This window comes from Poecilia formosa, unplaced genomic scaffold, assembly GCF_000485575.1.
Source record: "Poecilia formosa unplaced genomic scaffold, Poecilia_formosa-5.1.2 Scaffold157, whole genome shotgun sequence".
In the NCBI taxonomy this organism is placed as follows: Eukaryota; Metazoa; Chordata; class Actinopteri; order Cyprinodontiformes; family Poeciliidae; genus Poecilia; species Poecilia formosa.
In genome coordinates, this window is record NW_006800096.1 from 613,514 (window position 1) to 631,819 (window position 18,306).

General features: G+C 39.4%; 1 protein-coding gene across 21 annotated transcripts in view; it reads left to right on the forward strand.

Moving 5' to 3' along the window:
- The first annotated feature begins 15,244 nt into the window (after positions 1 to 15,244).
- Positions 15,245 to 18,306, forward strand: part of LOC103146369 (adhesion G protein-coupled receptor L3) — a 277,143-nt gene continuing 274,081 nt past the window's right edge. For 9 of the 21 annotated variants that reach the window (XM_016677486.1, XM_016677487.1, XM_016677490.1 and 6 more), the window contains exon 1: positions 15,251 to 15,950. The gene's annotated coding sequence lies outside the window, so the exon portion shown is untranslated. Of the gene's footprint in view, positions 15,951 to 18,306 lie in introns of all 21 variants that reach the window. The other 12 variants (XM_016677488.1, XM_016677489.1, XM_007564259.2 and 9 more) reach the window with 4 other exon arrangements.

Here is an 18,306-nt window from a genome sequence, read left to right on the forward strand (position 1 = left end):
TGGAGTCTATTAAAACTCCACTGAAAAGAAGTAATAAAAATAAAAAAAAACTCTCCAGATAAACCAGGGCCAAGTCCACAAGCTACTATTAGAGAGCCAATACTGACCAATTCCTTTCATGATCTATCTTTTTTTTTCTTTTTTTTTTACTTCTCTCTTATCCACCCTATAATTTCTCAGGCAAACATTACGAATCAGCTGAAATAAGAATGTAAAACCGTTTGTCTTCAGCAAGTACCATGCAAATTCAGCATTTGGTGTTTTTTTTTTTTTTGTTGTTGTTTTTGTTTTTTAGTTCTGGATTTTTCCTTTCTTTTGTCCCCTCTCAGCAACAAAAACGCAGTTTCTTTGAAAACACTAAATTCAAGTTTAATAACGGGTGTTCCTAAATTTGCTTCCCAAATTAAAAGGCAAGGGTGCAAGATGACAGTCAAATCTGTTAGCACAAAAGAGTTAGAGTAAACTTAACAACAAACATGCATTATTAGTTCATGTATGTTCTAGCTTGACAACTATATTACAGTCAAGAGTTGCAGTGTGAGGAAATGTGATTGGACTTGTGTTGATTCTATAAGAGTTGGCAGCTGTGCCAGGCTTTTCTACAGGTTGCTGATTGCTAATCTGGCATAGGGGGTCATTACTGACAATTTATTGCCACCATCTTCATTTCACGTCTTTGTAACATTACCATCCGCTTCACTTGAAAGAGCTATGAGAGCTATTAACCGACCCATGACTCTGCAATATCTGACCTCGGTACATCCAAGAGCTGACATTAGGACTTCAAAGCTAATATTCCACACCATGTCAGGCTCTCTTGGTTTCCTTATAGCGAGCGTAGTCCAGACATTTCGAAGGCACGGCGAGTCACGGCAGGCGAGGTGAGGCTATGTATTCTTGAAAAAATGTTGAATGATTTCATGAAACATCTTTTTAACTGGGTCTCTTTCTCTAAAGGTAAATATTAGTCTTGTTTAGAAAGAAATATCCCCTTTTGTTGACTTGGATATGAAAGCTTGTGAGTCTTATGCTGTTTAATATTGTATTTGCACACAGTACATCTCGTACATGACTACAGGATGAGCTACTTATGACTAATTTCTGCTTTTACTGAATAAGTGAAAGAGTCTCTCTTCCATTTCCCGCAAAGTAGCAGCGAAAAGTATTTGCCTGCCTCTCCTGCGGATTTCTTTCTTCTTTCTTTGTGACTTATTTGTTTCCAGATGATGAAGCAAATTTTGACATCAAAGATAGCTCAAGTAAATAAAAAGAAAGCAGTTTTCAAATTATGATTTAATTTGTCATGGGAAAGAAGCTATCCAAACCTGTCGGGCGCTGTTTGAGAACATAATGGCTGCTGTTGCTAAATTATGAATATACAGTGATTGACCAAATTTTTTATTGAGTTTCATTAGTTACTCTCTTTCTTGATTACTTCCAGCACTGTAGAATTCAAGAACATCCTTATCAGTACACTGACAACATGACGTTGACTAGAAGATCTCAAAAAAAAAAAAAGCAAAAGATTACGATCCAATCTAAAGGAATTCAAGAACAGATATGAAACGAAGGCAGGTCTTGAGGGTTTTGATTGACTGTTCTGTACAAACTTGAATCAGATCTCTGAGGTTTGCAGGCATTTTTTGTGCACATGTGTGTTCAGCTTCCATAACACCATTACCACCAGGTTGATTGATGTAATGTCTTTCCTTCTTTTTTGCTTTCTGCTGTGAATAAATGTCCTGTTTATGACCCAGGACAATTCGACAGATGGCCCTCCTACAGATGGCCTTTTACATTTGAAGGATATGGAGGCAAGAGATAAAAGGCCCGCATGTGTATTATTCACAGAACAGGGCTTTGGAGTGGCAATGCACTGGTTAACAAGACAAACTCACACCTCCTGAGCCGTTGTCATTACATGAAGGTTTAGGAGATCAAATTAATGACATCACCACATCCTCCACCAAACTGAAAAGTTAGAATTTTTTTTTTTCTTACAGAAAAAAAAAAAAAATTGTGCTGCACATTGTGGCCAAATGTTTTCTATTTCCTTCTCATCTCATCATCAACTGACATGTAAGCCCAATGGTAAGTGGGAGATAGACTGCATTTATTCAGAATCTAAAATCCAAATCAAACCAAAAACTCCACTTTGAACCATGATTCCTTGAAAGATTAATACAAGTGTTATTTTGTTATATCTACTGTTTTTTGTTGTTGTTGTTGTTGTTTTGTTTGTTTTTCTTGTGAGGGCAAGAAAAGGGCTGGTCGATGGTTCAGTTTGTTTCAGCTCTTCCGAACTGAGAAAGCTGTCACTTTAAAAAAAGAAAAAAAGAAAAATGAGCAGCAACTCCTTTCTTTTCTATATTCATAGTGAGCACCAGGGGTTTTCATTTATTCTATAACTATAAACTGTTCATTTTGGCATTAGTGGTTTGTACTTTTAAAAGCTTGAGGTTAGCCTTAAATTATTTTAAAATACTCATTCATAAAACACTTTTTTTTTTCTTTATAACATTCAAATATGAATCTTTTTTTTTCCTTTGGGACAGCAGTTTTTTTGTGTGTACTCCTGTATCTTCTGCATTTAAAAACCACAAGTAGATATTCTGCCGTATGCAGCTAAAAAGCTACATAAATTGAGATTTCCAGTTTATTTATTTATTTTTTTTAAAGACTTGACAATATATACTGCAAGTTGTCAAGCCTCGCCACACACTGGGAGAGAAAAATAAAATAAAAATATTCAGAATGAAAGGCACAGCAAGTCAAGCTGTCACAGCCTGTTGCCTCTGAGATAGACCAAGACTGGGGTGATGATGTGAGTAACAAGGTTAGACAGAAAGAGAAAACTCTTTAGTGCCTTAAGTACACAAAGAGAGACACTTTCATTTCACAGAAGCTGTCCCTGACATTGTCATGTTGAACTAGACTTGCCACATGCAGCAAGATGAAAGATGAACTGTCCAGTTTTGACTGATTCAGTTCATTTTAACAAACTCAATTTACAAACAACGGTGTTTGAAGGCACTTAAAAAATGAAATAAAATTGAATTCTGTCATGCAGACGGATTCGAAGTCGACTACCACAACAGTGCATCCGGAAAGTATTTCCAAGGGTTTGTTTTTTTTCCACACAGCTTTATTCCAAAATCTATTAAATAAATATCTTTGCTCAAAACTCCATACACACACACACACACACACACACACACACACACAAATATCTCATAAGAATTTGGATTGGATAAAGTGCACATAATGTATAAGCTGAAAAGAGAGCAATATTAAACAGTCTGTGGATACAGATTTTTAAATATTCATCTTGATTATTCATCAGCTTCTTTCACAACTTCAATCTACATTTTGTCTATTTATTTTTTCCACTTACAAAAGGAAACTATGGACTAAAACACATTTTTGCCTAAGTAATCAGTAAACATCAATCACAGGAGCTTTTATTTAATTGTACAAATAATTAAACTCATTTACCTTTTAGTGTGCTGTGTGCAGTGTTTTAGTCCCAGAGTGAAGTGTAATTAGTTTCTGGGGGTTTCATCTTTGCCATTTGCAGAGTATGTGGCGCAGTTTGTAACTGAATGCGAGTGTCATCTACTCAGAGTCTAAGGCCTGGCTAATTTGAAAGGGAAAATGGATGAAATCCTTCCTTCTCTACATCAAGAAAGAAAATCGGGTGTCTTGGTGTTGTGTTTAGGAGTCATAGAAGAATAGGGGAACAGATGGATTGGGATGGATTGGACCCTCAGCTGCATTAATGTAAGCACTCACCTGTGGTCATGGCATATGGATCACGATTGAAAGGATGTGATGCTGAATAGAAAACCCTTTATTGGGTCACTGAGCTCAGCGTCAGAGGTAAAGATTAGGAGCTAAACTATCTGGGAGGAGCTTGAAGTAGAGCCACTGTTCCTGCACATCAAAAAGAGCGATTGATCTGGTTTGGGAATCCGATCAAGACGCCTCCTAGGTCCCTCACATGGGAGGAGACCCTGGGTCAGACCCACAGCCTGTTGGGGGACGACGCGCCACTTCTAGCCTTGGAAAGGATTCCCCACCTTCTGCTGGATAAGCAGAAAATGGATAGAGACTTACCACAAACACTTACGTACTCATTTCGGTTTCAATGTGACTTTAAAAGCTTAGGCATTCTGTAATGACAGCCTCGATTATTTCTGTCTCCGTCCCCGTTTTCAAAGATCCCCGTCTGTCCTCCATTGCAGGGAGCAATTTGTTCTTTGTTGAGAGTGTGATAAACTAGCAGACAGGTAGGTTTTATGCTAATGCATTTAATAATGATGTAGCCCAGTAAAGAAAGAATAGTGTAGAAACCATGGCCTGTCAGGCAACTCAAGAATTTGCATTTCCCTTTGAAGACGACAACTCTAGTTGTGGTCTTTGTGCCTTTTCACTTTGTGAACCTTTCATTTCCACACCCGTACAACACAAAAAATGTCAGACTTAGCAACCACATACTTAAAATGATAACTTTTTAAGAACATTTTGTCTTTAAGCGTTCATGCAAACATACACTTAATTGCTTTTTGACGCTAAAGAGTGGTCTTTTAATTTATTTTGTCTTTTTAATTTGTTGCAGTAATATAAGCTGGTTTGTGTGCCTCTGGATCGACTTTTTAAGCTCCTTATTAAGATACCTTTTTAACATTTTATTCTGTCAGCATTTTCACATCATCTTCACTATAAGGGAGTGTTGCAGAAAATTGTCAAAGCAAGACATAATGATGAATTATGTAGCGTTTTTTGTGGATGTGCTGTTAATTACTGGGGAAGTAACTGCCATGTTGCTTGTGTGACAGTAAGGGAAAAACACAACTTGTCATCACTGTGAAAACTTGTTTGCTTGTAGGCGGATTTTTCATATAGTGATACATCTGACTGCCTTAATATTTTTTTTATCAATCTCTTTTCTTTTCTTTTTTTTTTAGAAAGTGTATAATCTTCTATAATATTTTTGCAACATTCTAGTTAGAGGAATCCTTTACCTCTCTAGACTTCCAGGGCCAAGACTAAAGGATTGAGGTTTGAGGGTTTGGTTGGCCATGGAAGAAGGTTGACTTTGTGTCTGGGGATCCCTTTTTTGTGTCAATTTGATCTTAAGCTTAAAATTGCAGTTTCTAAGGATCCAATGACGTTTTGTGGGAGCAGGTCCTTAAAAAGAATACCCTGCTATTTGAAAGAGTTCCTGATGTCAAGAGCATCAACAAGCTGCTCAGCGCTTTTGAAAAACACACCCATAACATCACTGGCTCTCCACCATATTTAAAATTGAGCATTTCTTGTTCCTTTACATATTCACCCTTTGTTTCATGCAAGGCCAGCAGGAGTGTATGATAATCATAAAAAAAAAGTTCACTTTTATTCTCTGCTGACCAGAGCCCATAATTCCAGTAAAAACTTCAGCAGTGTTTTTGCTAGGGCGACAAATTTACGTTTGTGATGCTACAAAAATGCCTCCCAGCCACACCCAGTGGTGCGTAGATTGTGCTTTAAATTTGTATTAAAGACTTTACAACACTTTGCTGCATTCAATTGGAGCTGTTAACATACTTTGGATGGGTTGTGCTGAGGTGTGTTATCCAACTATTTTCTACACACTGAATAGTGCCAAGAAAACCTTTGGTCCTCATTCAGTTCGAGACAAATGAAACTGTGCTAAAGCGTATTATTTTCAAAATCTCTTTGATTGTATAACTGCTGTTGCTATTTACATGTGTCTACATATATCTACTCACTATTGTTGTGGTGATGTGCAAAGACACACTGCCGGATAAACACTTCAGCATTTCCTTCCTACTCTTTTGACAAGTAGCTTGATTACCAGATAAAACAGAGTACCACCAAGTTTAATATCAAAAACGGATGCCTTTTCAGCACCGCAGCCCTCGCACATCAAGCGCACATGCAAGAACTGCCTCAACCGCAACCTAATTATAAGAAACCAATAATAGCATTACTTAATGTCATGCATCACTCACCTCAGGATACTGGATGCTTGAGATAAAAGTGAGACTGATGACTTGACAGTGTACATGCCAGGAAAGAAGAAAACAATACTGGACCCAAGCCCTCCAACGAGACCTCCAGAAAAAGGTCAAGCGTAACTTCTACTTTTGTACTTGCTTAAATCTTTTGCAAATTCGATCTCTTCCCTTCCTATTTTTAAATAACTTGAAATGCAATGACAATGCCTTTAACCAAACTTTTTGTAAATAAACTTTTTATTAAGTGTGTATGCTTTTGCGATTTATGCAAAAACCATGTGCAGTAGGTAGAGAGCTTTCTGAAACGCAGAGTTGTTCAGGAGGCTCCGTTTTAGCACAAAGCTGCAGGTTTTCTCCTTTCTTCTGTCTGTGTATCTGTGCAGAGCTTCTGCTGTGTGCCACAGTAAGTTTTTCAGTCTTGTGGTTATTAAAAGATCATGTATTCTTGCACACATGTAGATGGAAGACTACAATACTTTGCCAGAACTAACCCACTAATACTGCTGATGTACCGAATGATTCTACTGGCTCTTTTTAAACCTTGGAGTAAAAACACTTTGTACGTTTAGTTGCTGACTTATACTGTCATTTTCTCACCTTGTGCCTCAATCTTTTTTACATCTAATTATTAGGACACATTAAGCTGGTGAGGATGGCAATTTATATTCTGACAGAAGAATTTCTCTTCACTATTAAATTAGTCCAATGTTCCAATTTAGACTGATATAATGTGAAAGATGAGGTAAAAGAAACCATTATCTTGTTTAAACTGAAAAAGAAACAACAGGCAGAGACACTCCCACAAGCTGACACACAAACAGTCACGACCACTGTGTTGGAGGTGGTGACTCATTATGGGCTTCTTCACCAACTTTTGCAGCCGTCTTTACAACGTGAGGTAATTACAAAAAAACTGCCTATATGCCCTTGTATTTAGGTCACAGTGGGTGAGAAATTGTAGGAGTTTCTTCATTGTACTTTGCTGTAGCTGATGTAATCTGAGATGTAGGCTGCTGTGGTATAAGCCCACTGACTGTGGGTGGCCATGAGTGTGCATCTTGTTAAAAACAAAAACTTTTAGGAACAATAATCTGTATTATCCAAACAGGTTTAGAAAGTTTGGGCTCCCAGATTTTGAACTGAACTTAAAAATGCTTTTTGTTGTAGCTATAGTCACTATTGCTTGTTTGTGCCTTATGTGAAATATTACACTGCATCTCACTGTGAGTCTGCAGAGTCCAAAAACAGACATTATAGGAGACATAATGGTGTTAGATTAAAATGCGTTCAATATAGAGCTTGTTTAAATAAGCCTGCCATCAATGTGAAGATAATTAACTTTGTGTAATGAATCATATCCACCTCAATAATTTACTGAAAACATTTTGTCATCATAGCACAGAAAATAAAAAATGCATTGTCAACATAAAATATTTTCTGACAATTGAAAATATCTTAAAAAACGAGTTAATGGGGAGCAAAAAGGCCCTCACAAGAAAATGGCTTAAACGGGAACCTCCAACAACTGATGACTGGATAAATGTAGGGAAAGAGATTTATGTACTGGAGAGACCGTCTTTTTCCATTAATGTGCAGAGAGACACTTTCTACAAGATGCGGTCAAAGTGGACAGAATATGTCAAACCTGTTATGTAAACGTTGGTGTCATTCAGATTGATGCTCTGATTTGATATGTGATGTCAATTATTGGTTGGTACTCAGGCTTCCCCGCCGCTCCCATTTAAGTTTTGGTTGTTGATGTTTTTCTTTTGTGTGTTTGTTTTGTTGTTGTTTGTTTTTTCTTTCTCCTGTTAAAAAAGTGAGAAAACAGAGAAAGCATGTAAAAATGTAATCAGCATAATTATATAACTGTATTGTAATGTGCTTTCTCAATAAAAATGTTAATATATAAAAAATTGAATATTGGTAAATCTCACCCTGTAGTTTAATTCTACATGTTCTGAGGGGGGTTTAAGTCATTAATGGGTTCCTTCAAAAGGTTGGGAATAGTTTTATTTCCATTTTTTCCCCCCATTTATTTCTATATTAGAACAAAAATTCTTAAAGGTGAACTCTATGTATATTTGAAATATTTATCATCTGTCCTTTGAATTTTGAATCAACTTCTGGAATTGCCTCGCTGTTGTCTTATTTTTACCTCCTTTTCTTAAATTTTGAATTACAAACTGTTTTATATTTTTGGTGCCATTTTTGACCAGAACTTCCTGGAACAAAAAAAAATCCTGTATCTCGCCAATAACAAAACCTTATTGGTGGGCCCCACAGAGCTCAGTGGTAGAGCAGGCGCATCATATGCAGAGGAGCTGTCCGCTTTTCAATTCCCAGACCCGACTCATTTATTGCATGTCTTCCCCTTCTCTCTCAGCTCTTCTTTCTTTGCAACTGCACATGAATAAAGACCATTAGTGCCACAAAAACCTTTAAAAAAAATAACAACAAAAAAAACAATGTTTTTTGTATGTTCCCAAGTCTGTCTCACAGTCTGTCTACATATGGCTGCTCAGGGTTAATTTCACGGTCACAGGTCATTTGTTGTAGGTCTTCTCCTTTAACCCACCTGTTTTACTGTCAAATTGCTGTTGAATAAAGGCCACTGAGGGCAAAAATATCAAACAAATAAGCAAATACAAATGTGGTAATGCATACGAAGACATCTTGAATTGGCCATGAATGACTGTCAAAGTTCCCTGTGTAACAGTAGACAGCAGCAAATATTTCTCACATTGCAATTATATTAAATCCTAGTCGTGACAGAAATTTTATTATTATTTTTTCTATTGGTACACATCCAGCTCAGAAACGGTTGAGGATGTCGAGTTGTCTAGGCACTCTAAGCACCCCTGCATGTGTAAGTGTCAGCTCAGTGGAGATGATAATTCCTCTGCTTGCTAGCATAAATAAACATGGGAAATGGCTCCTACATTATTGGATTCACTGTGCACAACAACTGTCCCCGTAAGCCTTAATTTTCCTGAACAGCTTTATTTTTTGGCAGGCGCCTCTTACAACAGCATGGCGAGTAGCTGTGCAGAGGTTTTATGGTGCCATGCATCATGTTGCAGTGTTCAATTATCACAGTTTCTCAGGTGCTTAGCTCTCTGTATTTAACAAATGTGTCGGCAGCTGGACGCTTAGCATTAGCATGTTGCATGCAATTATGGCTTTTTGTCAAAGGACAGGAAATCATGTTGGTGAAACAGACACTAAAATCTGCAAGCGGAGGGACGGACAGCTCCTGTTCCCCTTTTGTTTTACCTAGAATTGTTTAATCATGTTGAAATTTTCATATGCTTAACTGGAACATTAAACACAAACGACAATATGCGAAAGTTTTTGTGCATACATATATTAGGGTAAATGAGAGTTGCAATTTTACTTGCATTCTTAGATTTTTTTGTCATCACTGTATGATGTATGGGAAATAAGACAAGCTAATCCTTTATTGGTTCATTATCAAAGTGGTTTGAGCCTTGAACGAAGAAGGTCTAGGATTTGACTGCTGGCCTGGAAAAGTCTGAAAAGTCTGGTTCAACCTGGGGTGAACCAGGCTTCATCTTTGGGTACAATCTCCACATGCCTGTACAACCTGAAGGCGTTATATATTGATCTGCTCAAACACTCATTTGCCGTTTTTAAACCAAGGGAATTTCCGTTCACCTTCTCAAAATTAAGAACTAGATGCTTGAACCCTGCAGCTGATGCTGACCGCACATAAAAACTTGGTTTGGAATAGATCTGGCAACCAATATAACTGAACTCCTACTTCTGCCAACAAAAGAGACAAAGTTTACTGAAGATGTATGTTGTATTTATAGTGCACTGACTAATGCCGCCGAGCTGATTTTTTTCCTCTCAAAGTCAGAATTAATTCGATTTTAATATCAAGGATGAGAGTGTGCGAGTTTCTAGTTGGAGTAGGTTTTTATTGTTCTACAAAACCTACAGCAGTTTCAATTAACTTTTGGAGCACCCTGCTGTGCTCATAAGTATCACATTTCTCTCGCATACAAACAGAATCAATAAGAGGCTGAATTTGTGATATCAACAATTTCATCAGTAATGGGAGACAAATTGATCATGGTCCCAGCATGTTATTTACAATCCGGGATTGAAGAGTTACCTGGATCAATATTGGAAAATCTTTAGGTTCACCGTGGAGGAATGTTGATGCACGGGAAGATGGTTGGGTAACCTAGCAACAATACAGACTTTAAAGAACAGCTCTGTAAATAGACAGGGGTCACGGGTTGCCTGGTTCCAGACATTAGAATCAGCCCACTCCATGGTTTAGATTGGCTGGCAGTTCTGTCTGATATCTGACAGCTGAAAAAAAAACTGCCTATTGATACTAAACATTATTACATAAAGAAAGAAATAAGTTATCTCAAATTCATCATCCTACAGGCACATGTTTTCACCTGATTACCATTTACTATTTTTTAACCTGACTGCAGGTGTACCTTTAGTACATTTGAAGGGATAATGCCAAAGTGGTTTAAATCTTCCTCCGCTAATTATTTCTTTGAGAAATGAACAAACCATTAGTTGTTATCTCCTTACGTGGCAATCAAATGTATAACTTCACTGTTTAAGACATCAAACTAACCGTTAGTTTGATGTGATTTTTAAAATGTATATACTGCTGTTTATTTCCTGTAAATGGTTCCATGTTTATTAGTAGAATGCACTTATGGATTAAGCAAGAGAGTTGAGTATCTGGAGCGTGCCCTTGGGGAAAAAAACTTGCAAAAATCATTTCTGCCAGCACCAAATAGCTTTTGGTGAAGAAAGTATGATGATGTGGGGCTGCATTTACATTGCAAGAAGAACACCGAGATAAAAACCATCTCAATGCAAAGAGATATGAAGAAGAGCAGATCTTCATCTCTCTCATACCTCTTTGGAGGTGGTCATCGGAGACCACCTCCAAAATCTGACGCTCTTGAGGATGAATTTGACTGCTTGCCGACCTGACACGTACCGGCGTTGCAATAACAAAAGAAAATGTGGGTTGGCCAGGGTGTTTAATAGAAAACCAAAGCCTAAATCAGTTTGTCTTCATAATAATTGAAATGTTCTATGCAACTATAATTTATTAATACTTCTAATCTCAAGTCACATAAAACGCTGGTGTTAATAGTTCTTATGCTCTTCCACCTTTCACATTTTTACTCATTATGTTCTCACAGTTCAGGAATTTTCTGTCTCACTTGCATGATTTAGTTTCTCTGCAATAACGTCACATATATCAAAGGGCTCAGTCTCTCCTTCATTTCCATGTTGTTTAAAATGCTGCTTCATTTAAGCACAGAGGGAAAGCTGTTTATACTTTAATCATGAGGATTTTGCTATTCAGATGCTAAAAAGGAGCTAATCTGAAACAGACTTCTGTTCCTGTACTCTGTATGCAGCGCTCTCTTAATGAGGGAGTATTGAAGTATGTTCTGACTGTTGATTTATAGCTCCTGTTTAAACTGTGAAGATAGCAGCTATGTATTGCGTTTATCTTTGAAGGTAACAGACAGAGACAGCCCAAGGTATAAGCTGGACACATCTGGCTGCTTAGGTTCCATTTACTGACCTGGTAAGGTAGTAAAGTTTTTCTCCGTGTTACTCGATACCACAATAACAGTAATGCTTATTATGATTAGCATTTGGGCGGTGATAATATTCATAATCAAATACTAAAATCTACAAGCAAATGTATTCAATCGAATTTGAATGTCAATCAAGCCACCTGTCAATCCCTAGTGGGTTTGTCAGCAACTGACCAATCCGCGATTGCAATATGTTCCGAAGTACACGCCCATACAACATAGAATTTAATGGATGTAAAGCAGTGTTGCTAAACATTCATGTACAGTAGGGGGCAGTATGCACCTGAAAGCTGCTTGCGAGCCGTCATAATGGAAAAGAAGAAGAAGAAGGACCCTAAAGTTGTCAGTGGGGATCGCGCAACCCCGACAGCTGTTACCTAGAGCGAGTACAGGAAGGACTACAAATTATTACATTTCCAAAACCCAAGTGGAGTCTGAATTAATGGAAACCAAGAAATGGATCAAAGCCTGCATATTCGTCCGCAAAAAGTTAGCTGGTACGTTTTCCTGTTTTTTTTTTTTTTTGTCATTTGATAGTCATTTGATAGTCAAATCAAAGATCAATAAGTGAGGGTAGACGTACACTTTTTGGTGTTAATTCTAATGGTAGCTCTATGGCAGCATGAACACATGTGCTGCGGTAAGTGCAGTATTTACATTTAAGCATCTTTTTTTTGTTGTTAATGTCTATTTTTAAGCATTTTCATAAGCTAGTGTTTTTGTCGTTATTCACCTGTTTTATACACGCAAAATGCGTCTCATACACACACACACACACACACACACACACACACACACAGCTGTCACTCTCGCATCCAATGACACTTTGTACAGCTCATCATTCTCATTCTTCCTCTGGCGGCGATAGACTTGGGCTTTAAAGTTGAGTTCTCTGTTGTTTCCCGCAATTAACCTTACAGACTTCACGTGCGACTCGTTGGAGATTTTTCTTGCCTGTTGTCTTTGCCTCAGTGTTAGCTCTGCTGTTATAATACTTCGTTGGCGGTTTGCTCGACTTCCGCATGGGGGTGGAGCCGGCTTCCTGACAATTGGAAGTCCTGTTATTTCCCTTTAGTGACTGACCCATTTGTAAGGAAAATATGTTACCTTTCACCATAGAGCAGCAGAGTTCAGTATGTGAACAACTTACCTACTGCTTTGTCACTTCAACTGAACAACTATGGCAACAACAGTAGGTCAATCTTGCTTCACAGTCACCACTTGATGGGGATATTGCTTGCTCAATAACAGTAGGGCTTTGTAGTTAGTGCACTGATATGAAGTCAGCCTTACATTGAAAGTCTCTAGTAATGTCAGAGTGCTGACTTTGTGGATTGGATCGCCATGTGCCTGGGATGTCTCTGCTGGATCCAACAATGCTATGACAACTCGTCATAAACAAGCTGTGGCAAATGCAAAAAATGATTGATTCTGGGTAATCTTTACAAGGCGTTGGTAGAGATGTTTGCTGGTGGACGGCGCTGAGCTTAATTGTAAGCGGCCCCCTACTTCAAAACCCTGCCGAGGGGAAGCTAGTTGTCTGGAGCTGGAATTTCCTTTGACTACGTGAAACTGCATTTACGACAATGCCAGGAACAGAAAGCTGTTGCTGAAAGTGAATACTTTTTACTGGCATATGGAAAAAGCTTCTGTTTTGTTTTTTTTTTCCTTTAGGATGGGACAAGAGCAAATAAACGCGGGTTTCAATCTATGTGTTTTGGGCTCATTAGTAGAGCACACAGGATGAGTGATTGGATGTGATTATGTATTGTTTGATTGTAATTAGGATTATTGAAGTGATTATTAGGCCACAGGGATGATTGAGGGGATGAATGCTGGTTGGCTCCAGCTGGAGATGCTGTGCAGCTGGTGGAGAGCTCTGAGGTCATCAGTTTGTAGAGTTTGTAGATTGTGGCCGAGTCCTGGCGAAAGTCCACGGAGGTCAACTTCTACTCACTGCAACACATTCCCAGGTTCAAGCAAGTTTCAGACGTAGTAGCAGTGGCAGGGTAAGACGAATATGCAAAAAGATATGTAAAATGATCAATCCCATTGCACAAATTTGAAGGTATCTTGACGAGACTTCTACTTACAGACCAACACAAATCTGAACACAATTGTAAATTGGAAGGAAAGTGATGGCTTTCAAAGATTTAAACCAATATCCAAGCATGAACTTTATTAAAAAAAAAAAAAAAATCCAGACAAATAATAAATTGCACATCGCTCCAAACTAATATGTAGTTCCAGTGTCTCACACTGGCCGGAGCAAAACTGCAGCACCAACAGAACGTGACAAGAGCGTGACAGTTCCTCTCTTCTTCATTGCGTGTCCGTACTTCAGAGAGACGTGCCGCTTGCAAGGCCGCAAAATCAGTCATTCTGCTCCAAAAGTTGATGTTCTCCTGGCACTGCTCAAGATTAAACCCATAATTATGCCCCTCCACACTGTGACGCTCTCTGATGCCAGGCGGCATGTCCGTCAGTTCACTTCGGTGGCTGAAATGTTGTTGTTTTGGAGTTTGGAGCGCCGTAAATCATGGTTCCAATCAAGGAATGCAGTCTGTTGTCAGTTCAATCACAATACACTGCTTGGTGTGGCTCGTTGCGAAAAACTAGGAAGAGGCGCGTAAAACCGTGCAGGATCTGCTAATGGAGATGAACTGGTTCTTCTGGGGCAGAACCAGGTAAAGCTGCTCCAGTCCAGTAGAGAAGCGGCTTAACCGAGCTGTGTTCCATCCAAACTGTTGCCAGGACAATTTGCCCACAAATTTGGTCTTTATGGAGGAGCAGCAAGAAGAGAGTCACAGTTGAAAGAAGTCCTGTGTGCTATTTCAATTTGCTACATAGGAGAAACGGGAAACACGTAAAGCAAAGTCCCCTTGTTAGACGAGACCATCGTTCAGTTATATGGTGTACATGCAATGAAAATCAACCTTGCGCACACCTAGCCCACTGTGGAACATGGCTGTGGCAGCATCATGCTGTTGGGATGCCTTTGATGAAGGTAGATACAGGTCGATCCTTGAGGAGAAACCTGTTTTCGGAGGTTGCAAAAGATTGAGACTGGGGTAAAGTTTCACCTTCCATCAGGACAAGCATAGAAATTGCAGCACATTAATGCATTGAAGAGACCCGGTCAAAATTTAGACCTGAATCCTACTGGACATCTGCAATGAGACTTGAACAAATGTCTTTAAGCAGGATGTGAAACTTTATGACACTGTAAATGTTTTTTTTTTTTTTTTTGCATGGACAATCCTGTATTACTTCATCAGACATGTCTGAGGTAAGACCCTGATTTTATTTTGCCGCACAACACTATCAGTTCCCTATATTTCATTGACTTAACTGTACATTTCTCAGCTTGGCTGCCTTTTTTCTCTCTCTCTTTTTTTTAAAGCAGCGTTGAACCTTCATAATGGAAAAGAGGACTTTCTCTTAAATATTGCAGTCACAGGCTCACACAGAATGTAATATAACACAGGTCTGCTCGCCAGCCCCGGGCAGAAAATACACAATCTACTGTTAGTGGAGCCTTTGCAGCCGCATGCTATCTAGGGTTTGCTGCTAGGTGGAGCCCGAGTATACGGCGAGAGCGGCAGTGCACATCCGAGCTCTCCCCTCACCTTTTCACTGGCGCTCCAAAACCCGCCTTTGCTTTTCATACAGATTTACTCCCAGCCAGTGTGCACAATTGGTTTGTCATAGTAGCCGAGAGCGCAGTTTTTCCGTGGACCCTAAACAACCAGACTTGGGGACTTGAAAGAAAACAAGCCGCTCTTTTTTCCCCCCCTGGTGCTCGCGAGAGTCTTCTGGATACTCTTTTTTTTTTTGTTTTTTATCTTGTATTATGACCGGTGAGGTGCCGCTCTTCCAGGTTACACGGGACGTGATGTAGCCCCCCGCACAGGAGGGTCGATTTGTGGCTGTGTACAGGGATGTAAAAAAAAAAAGAGAGAAAAAAAAAGAAGAGAATTGGGGACAGTGTTCGTGGATGCAACGCCAAGGAAAAGAGCTTGTGTGTGTTTTTCTTTTCTTTCTTTTATTCTTCTCCCCCTCGGATAGTGGAGCCACAACCAGACTAATTCATAGGATACTAAACCGAGCGGCTGGATTTGCTGCGCTGTCTCCTCAACCCCCCCCATCAAAGTCTTCACGCACGGTGCGCAACGCCTGATGAGGACACTTTCTGTTTTTTTCGTTTTTTTCTTTAACCCCCCCCCCCCCAAGGCGAGAAATTAATGCACGCTTTGAATCAGCGCGTGTGCGCCCTTCATGTTCACCGGTGATCTCCAAACACAGCGCGGTAAGTGTGGCGTTCCTCTGCATTTTGCTGGTGCGCGCATCTACTATTATCCTGCAGATTCAGCTCAGGGCGATAATAATGTCCACGAATGAAAGCCTGCAGCGGCGTTAGAGGCGCTCTGCAATGTTAAACTCGACTATTAATTACTTCAAATTGGGATATCTGCGCGTTTTATGTCTTTTCCTTTGTATGTGTGCGTTTGTGTGTGGATACAATCAGAGCAGAGAGCAGCGCGCAGGTTGGCTATTGATCATAACTGTTCAAGACATTTCAGTTTCCGTCTCATAATCCGACCTCTCTTTGAGCGCTTGATTAATATTCAATCAATCAGAATCGCTACTGTTCACTCTTGGCTATTCTCGCTAACACAAGAAGTTTGAAAGCTGAATGAATACAAAATAAGTTCCCCCCCTCCTCCTCTTCTTGCCTTCAGTTGTGTGAGATGCACCTGACTCTGAAAGGCTTTGTCTTTGCAAAAAAACAAAAAAACAAAAAAAAAAAAAAAAGGGGGGGGGGGCTAAAAAAAATGCAGGCCTGAGGGGGGGGGGGCTAAAAAAAATGCAGGCCTGAGCAGTGCAGCAGCTTCTGAATTTTTTTATTAAAGGGTACGAGTGTGACTTAAGTATAAAAACAGGGCTGCAGTGCTCATCGGCAAGCAGAATCGACACATTTCCACCAAATGCACGACTCGTCGTCACCGTTGACTTGTTTACATCTGCTGGCTTTTTCGCAGAAAATATCCGCCGCGGCCAAAGAGGCATGAATGCTGCACAACACGCATCATTATTTAATGCACAAACAAACAGAAATGGTTGCAAATGGCTCCATATTTAGTGACATGCTGCTGGAGAGAAGGGGGGTGGGGGGGGAAACTTCAACTTCGAGAGGCCCCACTGCGCCGAGCCTTTAAAGTGAAGAGAGGGATGTCTTTCAGTGTCAAAAGAAAGAACAGTGAAGATGATGATTGGATCTGATAATTCCCTCCCCACCCTTTTTTTCAGAACCTTAGAGATGCAGTTTTTTTGTTGCATCCTTATCTGACAAATATGACCATGATATCCAGGACTGCAGCACCATCTGTCATATATTGCATATAGCTGGAATTTCCCTCAAGAACATCACACATTTGCACAGTCTGCACACATGCCTCTCCACCAGCATTGAAAAACCTTGACTTCTCCCCCCACCCTCTAGGGGGAAACTCAAGGGGACATTTGATGCTTTCTGACTAAACTGTTAAGCCAACCTGCACTTTGTTTTGTCTCATCCGTTTTGACTCAGCTTTAAGTGCTGCTCCTTCAGGGATATAATCTGGGTTGTATTTAATCTGGCGGCGGCTGAACCCAGCATCTGGTGTGATACCTGATGGGACAGTGCTGGGAGGAAATGAAATAATTGCTGCTTGCCCCCCCCCCTTCCCCTTTTAAGGTTAGTTTGCAAAATAAGAGCTGTGCTGTATTGGGCATTCAAAGGGGAGCGGGGGGGGGATGATGCTTGTTTCATGGCAAATATGCAGTAGGAGAAGCTGAAAAAGTTTAAATAAACCAGGTACAATAAGGATGGAAGATATCTGGACAAAAAAAAAAAAAAAATTCTGTGGTTTGTGGCGTTGTGAAAACGATAAAAGTGATACTCAAAAGTTCAAGTTAAAACAACAACAAAAACACAGATAATACTTTGAAAAGTATAGGTTGCTCATTTTCAAACATGTTACAATAAAAACATTTAATCACCTTTTTCAAATATATTGATATATTTCCTCTACATTTAGTGGAAATATAGTTGCAATTTAAAAAAAAAAATGCATCCATACTTTTAGGTTTTTGTGTGTGAAAACATCAATTAATTTATCGTTCTGAGTACAAATCAAGATTCTTGTATGTTTTTGCTCCAAAATGATGCAATATTATCCATTGATTGGCCGATACCGTGGCTCATCAGCAGAGGATCTGTGTGCTGTGTGCTCAGAAATGTTTCGGCCTTGAAAGCACTCTGTAGCTTTTGTCCCATTAGATTGACAGGACAGAAACTGTTAAGTGCAAGTAATGTGACATTTTTAAGCAAAACTAAGGTCAGACTGATAGCCACACACTCTTTGTTGTGGAGGTTACTACCGAAGGAGGAAAACTCAACGCATCAGTGGCGTCTCAAAAAACGAAACCAGCAGAAGTTTCCAAAAAGAAATCTCCCATTTTTCTGTTGAGGCACCTTAGCTGAAGCCACAAGTTAAAACCGTGAACGTCGGAGTAAAAACAAACACGGTGCTTCTACCCCGCTTCTTCGACAGTTGTCTTAATTTATTATAAAAGCTGTCTCTGTTTTTATCTAAAAAAAACAAAGATCTGAACTCTTAACC